Source organism: Grus americana, chromosome 1 (assembly GCF_028858705.1).
Source record: "Grus americana isolate bGruAme1 chromosome 1, bGruAme1.mat, whole genome shotgun sequence".
In the NCBI taxonomy this organism is placed as follows: Eukaryota; Metazoa; Chordata; class Aves; order Gruiformes; family Gruidae; genus Grus; species Grus americana.
Window position 1 is genome coordinate 217,321,547 of NC_072852.1, and position 6,000 is coordinate 217,327,546.

At 50.5% G+C, this 6,000-nt stretch overlaps 1 protein-coding gene across 5 annotated transcripts in view; it reads right to left on the minus strand.

The window, feature by feature from the left end:
- The window catches only part of GDPD5 (glycerophosphodiester phosphodiesterase domain containing 5), a 170,568-nt gene extending 166,407 nt beyond the window's left edge, over positions 1–4,161 (minus strand). For 4 of the 5 annotated variants that reach the window (XM_054808902.1, XM_054808883.1, XM_054808891.1 and 1 more), the window contains exon 1: positions 3,890–4,161. The gene's annotated coding sequence lies outside the window, so the exon portion shown is untranslated. Of the gene's footprint in view, positions 1–3,887 lie in introns of all 5 variants that reach the window. The other variant, XM_054808873.1, reaches the window with a different exon arrangement.
- Positions 4,162–6,000: the final 1,839 nt, after the last annotated feature.

Below are 6,000 nucleotides of genomic sequence, written 5' to 3' on the forward strand. Positions count from 1 at the left end.
GATTCAGTATGTGAAAACACGCGATGCATCGAGACAGCCACGAGCACGGAAAAAATTTCCAATTGCCACCCAAGAAGGTCCTTGTTTGAATACCCTTCAGGGGAACACTCTGTACCTTGAAACCACTCCTTGGCAGAAACCTTATACAAATATTTAATTACATATAAAAATAAGGCTTTCTTCAGGTTATTGAGCAATGACAGGCTATTTAACCAAATATTCAGGCAGTTGTCCTGCCAGTATCTGTGGGTATTTTTTGAGGAAGTGGGGAGAACACAGCGGTTAGCTAAAGAGGAAAAAGCAGCAAAGCCAAGCACCAGTGTGCAGGTTTTGTTTTTTTTTTTTAAAGTCAAGACATGCATTAAAGTAGCTGTATCTAATCACTGTTTATAGAGGGGCTGGCAGGCAAAAGCAACTGCTATAAACAGTCTTTTAAATCTCTTTTCCCAGCATCATGCTTAGAATATCCCTACAAAGGTCTGTTAAACACCACCAGCGTATTCAGGGTCAGGGAAAGCCAGCGGGGAGCAGGGCTGGAAAGGGAATATTTTGCTTAAGGAAGAAGGGAAGGGGAATGAGGTGCCCGGGTCCCACATACACACTGGATATCACACCCCTGCAAGACCCTCCTGGACCTCTGGGTGGGCAAAGGTTGTCATCTCCATGATACTTTAGCATGGTTAAGGAAGCAGCTGGCTGGTGTGACACTGCCCTCTCCTGAGCAGAAGGAACCGCTCAGCTTCAGACCCAGCTCAGTACAGTGATTTTTGGGGAGCAAACACCCTACTGCAAGGGGAGAAGCCAAGAGACACCACTCACCCCAAAACAGCTGCAGTTGGCACCAGAAAAGCCCAAAACAGCCACAGCCTCCTCACACCGAGAGCACTTGCTATTTCTCTGCACAAGGGCAAACTACCAGAGTCACCTCCTCCCCCACCATTTAGTCTCCTTGAAACATAATTATCAGCTGCTGTAGCCTAACGAAGCCTCTTTATGGCCACAGCCAAGTGGCTGCCAGGTGGATCCCCTCCCATCATCTCAATATCAGCAAGATGGTGCAAAGCATCTCATTAAAGGGCTTTTGGACAGAAGCATGGACCTGCTGCATGCATCTTCTCAAGGAAAAGGAATTTCAGACCAGTATCATAGCCTTTAGGGAAAGCATGTTCCTACACCCCATGTTTGTAGGAAAGCTGCTCTCAGGAGGAGCCCTAAATGCCCGTCTGCGTCCAACCCCACTGTTCTTAACCTTAGCAATAACCACACCTTCACGCACAAGCTGGTAGCTGTACGGCAGCAATGCCATGAGTATTTCAAAGGTGCAACCATACCCTTTTATCTTCACCCTCAGGAAGACTTACAAAGCAAGTTAAAGGACAATATTCCCTGCAGGTGTGTCTGTTAAAAGGAGACCCAGATCTAACTTCCACCACCTATGAGCATCAAAGTGCCTCTAAGCAAAGAAGAGGGTGAATGAGCCATCTGCTACCGGAATCTTGACCTCAACCCATAACATCATCTGCGACCGTGAGTTACTGTAACCCACGCATTAAAAAAAAAAGAAACAACAAAAACTTAAATATACTGATTTTGGCACTGAGCGGTGAGAAACACTACAGCAATTTTAATGCAGTTACTTGAGATCAAATATGCATGGCGGTTTATGAATAAAAACGTAACAAATAGTGCCTGGCCCTTGCAGCTGGTTCAGTATCTCATTATAGTCTTTCTGGTTCATAAAAGCAATTTGTTGCCTTGAAAAAAACTAAGCCCTTTATCATTAATTCCAAGCCAGCAGTTTCTGAATCTACAACCCGACACCAAATAAATTGATCGAACCAGAACTCATTTTCTTCGCGCTGCTCATTGTCGACGCACAAGACAAACATCAGTCATGCTTCGCCTTCAAGTACGGAATTCATCGCAAGGAAGAGCGTAACGTGCAGAACATGCTTATTTAATAGAAAAAGTACAGCTTGACAGAGACACCCACTCTAAAATTAACTCTGCCTCAAAGCAGAGCTTATATTTGCCGCTAAAGAAGCACCTTCTAAATCACAGAGAAATATTCCGCAGCTAAATATTGCTGGGGTATCAGTGTGAAGATGCTTCAAGTCTTGGCAGAGGAAAATATGTGAAAATAGCAGGCTTTAAGGATCCAGGATGCTCGGGTGGATAAAGGCTGTAGAATGTATTAATGGACCACTTTCCGTAGCAATCTGATGACTGGTGAACATAGACATGCCAGACAAAACGCAAGGCAGGAAATCCATTTACTTCAGCTTTTCCCCAGCCACACCTGCCAAGTGCAAGCTAGCAATTTCTAAGAAGGAAAGAAGGTAGAAAGCATTTATCCTGCATCGCTGTGTGATCCAAACTCAAAAAAGCTCTTTAAGAATGAGCATCGGTCTAACTTTTGCTCGCTAATAAGCAACAGCCTAAATTTCCTGGCAGCTGGGAGCAGCCCGAGGAGAATACAGCATCCGAACGGAGTAGTCGGGTTTAACATTCTCCATGCACGGCAGAACTTTCTAACGGAGAAAAACCTGTACAGGCTTACTGAGCGAGCACTCATTTTCCTTCATACAGGGACAAAGAGCCAACAAAGAGAACCGTAATTCAATTTTTTTTTTAATTTCACATGCAGCATCATCATGACTATTCCGATCATCTATCCGTAATCCCTTTCCAGCCCCAAAATAACCCTCAAGCCAACGCGATTACGAGTAATAATAGTGGCTGTAGAGACCCACCCCTGAAAACCCGAAGCATGGCGAGTTTGACAAAGCCAGCTTTTTTCTGGCTGAAGAATCCCCATTTCCATCTTGCCAGGGTGAAATTTCACAGCTTCAACATCAGGAATTGCTACAACAGACCTTTTCCAGAGGAAAGCTCACATTTCGACTGCAACTCCTCAACGCCCAGTTTTCTAGGCAGTGAATATACAGGACTTGGGAGAGAGCTTCAGTAAAACAGCAATGAGGGATTTTTATTTTTTTTTTCCTCTCTTTCCTGAATTACTCCTTTTTCAGAGCAATTTCTTTGCCAAGTATCAAGACAAAATAATACCCTCTACATCCACCCTCTTTTCTCAGTCCTGGGAAGAAATATGGGGTCCTTAACACGGGGCTTTGCTCTGCGGGAGGGGATGTCCCCAAGAGCCATCCAGGACATCCCTATCGCATCCTCAGAAGGTGCTAGGAGAGCTCGGGTGCTGGACGGGCACAGGGTGCTCCTCCAGCCCACGGTGGGCAAACAGCAATAAATCCTTCCTGGGATTTTGCTGCCTCAGGATTTTACGGCGCCGGACAACCCCGGTGTAAAGCCCTGGGGCCGCGGGACACTGCAGATGCCATTATTTTGAGAGCGGTGTATAAAAATGAAGCGTTACCTGTAAAACAAGTACGGCCTAAAGGAGAAAAGGGGGTGGCCAGATCCACGCCCTGGCAAGTTGGGGGGGTCCTGGAGACCCGAGGGGGTACCCTGGGACCTCTCCTCAGGTGGGTGCCCACCCATGTCCCCCACCACATGGTAGCACCCCCTCACCTCCCAACTTTGCGTGGGATGCTCCAGGCCAGGTGAACCACCCGGAGGGGTGGGGGGCACACCGCGTTTTAGGGGGCACGAAGGGCAAAGAAACACCTTTAGAGGAAGAAAACACCTTCTGGGGAAAAGAAACACCTTTTTGGACAATGGAGCACCTTTTGGGGGTCAAACCCAGCATAACTGTCACACACTCAACAACCCCCCCGGCTCAACAGCATCCCCCCCACCTCCCGGGGGAACCCTGCACCCCCTCGCCGGGCAGGCGTGGGGAGGGGGGGAAAGGGGCGGGGGGGGATGCAAAAGGCCACCCTTTCCCCCCAGTCCAACCAGTCCAACCCTTTACCTGCTGCCGCTGGGAGATCCTCCAGGTCGCCAAGCCCCGAGGAAGGGGGACCCCTGCCCCACCGAGCGATGCTCCCCTCGCCCCGCAGCAAAGCCGGCGGGGGAGCCGTCCCCTGGCAGGGGGTGGGATGGGGGCAAAGAAGGGCCGGGAGGGACAGAGGGAGATGGCACCACCGTGTCCCCGTCCCCGCAACCCGGCGCGGCTCGGCTCGGCTCCGCCGCCCGCTCCCGGGAGCGGGGCGGGGGTTGGGGCGGGCGGCTCCGCCCCGGACAGCGGCAGCAGCAGCGGCAGGAGGAGGAAGAAGAGGAGGAGGAGGAGGAGGAGGAGGAGGCGGCAGGCTGCACCCAAAGGTTTGCAGTCTCTTTTTTTCTGGGGGGGCGATGTCCCCGAGGGGATGCGCCCGGCTGCGAGCAAACCTCTCAGCAGTGGGGTGCCCCAAGGGTGCAGGTTTGGGGTGCTCCCCCTGCCAAGGGAAAGGGTTGGGGCACCCCTGCCTAGGGAAAAGCCTTGCCCTCCCCACGGTGCTACCCCAAACCTCGGCCTTTGGAGTCCCGAGGGGCTGGGAAAATCATGGGGTGCTTGGCACTGTACCATGGGGTTTGGAAACGCTGAGCCCCAAAAGGGCAGCGAACGCCTGGCTTCATCTCACATCTTCATCACACATCACCTCCATCTTCCTCCTCTGAACCAGGATGTCTGGAAACTGTCCACCCCAGGGAGCAACGTGTACATACACACACACAGGGTGTAGCTAAAATAAAAAGCTAACCCGGAAAACCTCCGCAAGTTGGAGGAAATGTATGGTCCTGTACATCCCGGGCTGCCGTAACTGGGCACCAGTAAATCCCCGCTTGGCAGCAGGGAACGGAGTGGTCACAAGGGAAAATACATCATTCGCATTTCTATTTCTTGGGTATTTATATCGAAGGCAAACATGTCTCAAAGCCTGCGAGGGGGGATGTTTTGTGCAGCAAGGTGTTCCCACCTGGGTGGATGGAGGAGGATGAAAAGGTGTCAGGTACAGGTTTGGGCTTTGCAGCCTCCTGATTTCTCCTGCTCCTGTAAATGTGCCCTTTCCAACCCACCCATTTTTTATTTTTCCATCCACTTTCATCACCTGCACTTGGTCTTACATTAGATCCTGATCTCCCAAGCATGTAGCTGCGCCCTGGACAGGACCCATGGACCTCATCTACATGCTATGGGCATCCTGGTGCAGGGTCCTCATGTTGTAGCAGTTTGGGGAAAGGATGAGCGTTTTGAGGTGTCTATACCCACTCAGGACTTGTTTTCTGCACACTGCAACAGCACAGGTGAATCAGAGCGAGAACGATGTCCAGAGCTGCCCGGCACTGTGGCCAAAACTGAACTATATCCTTGGCGTGCATTTTTTGCCCTTCCTGATGCAAGGTGGCAAAATGCTCACCCGAGAGCAATGGATCCCTTTTTCCCTCAAATTGGCCATTTTCCACCATTTTGGCCAGCGCTCCGAGCCAGCCCTGGAGGTGTGTATGGTCCAAACGGTGCAAAAGGAGATGTTGTGCTGTCAAAATAATAAGCAAGTGCAAGACAGTTGCCAGGCTCATCTTTACCAAGACAGACAAAGCCGATAGCTCGCTAGCAACTGTCTCTCTTTTCCTAAGAGGCGTAGAAATAACCCAAGAAGCTGCACCCACCAGCAGGGAAACCTCGCCTGGAGGAAAAAACTGGAGGCGAAAAATCAGTATATAAAGTCTGATCCACAGCGACGATCCCCAGCCCCAGCAGAAGAGACGCGGGGTTGCATTACAGGCAGCGTTACAGGCAGCGCAGGCAGCGGTCCTGGTAGCTGTTTGCCAAACGCTTTTCCTTACAGTACTGCTGACGGCAGGCGTTTCAAACTCAGAAGTCCCTCGGAGCTGTGATTATGTTAAATCCTGATGAAAATATATCCTGTGGGAGCGTTTTATTCGCCGCCTGGTTGCTGGGTCCGTTGAAGAGCTTTAGGATGTGTTTTCCCGCAGGCTCGAAGGGGGGTACGGGACAGACGCAGGTATTTCGAGGCACATAACAAAGTCATGACCGTAGGTCCTTGTGACTTTGCCAGACTTTAAACACCGGGGATGAAATTT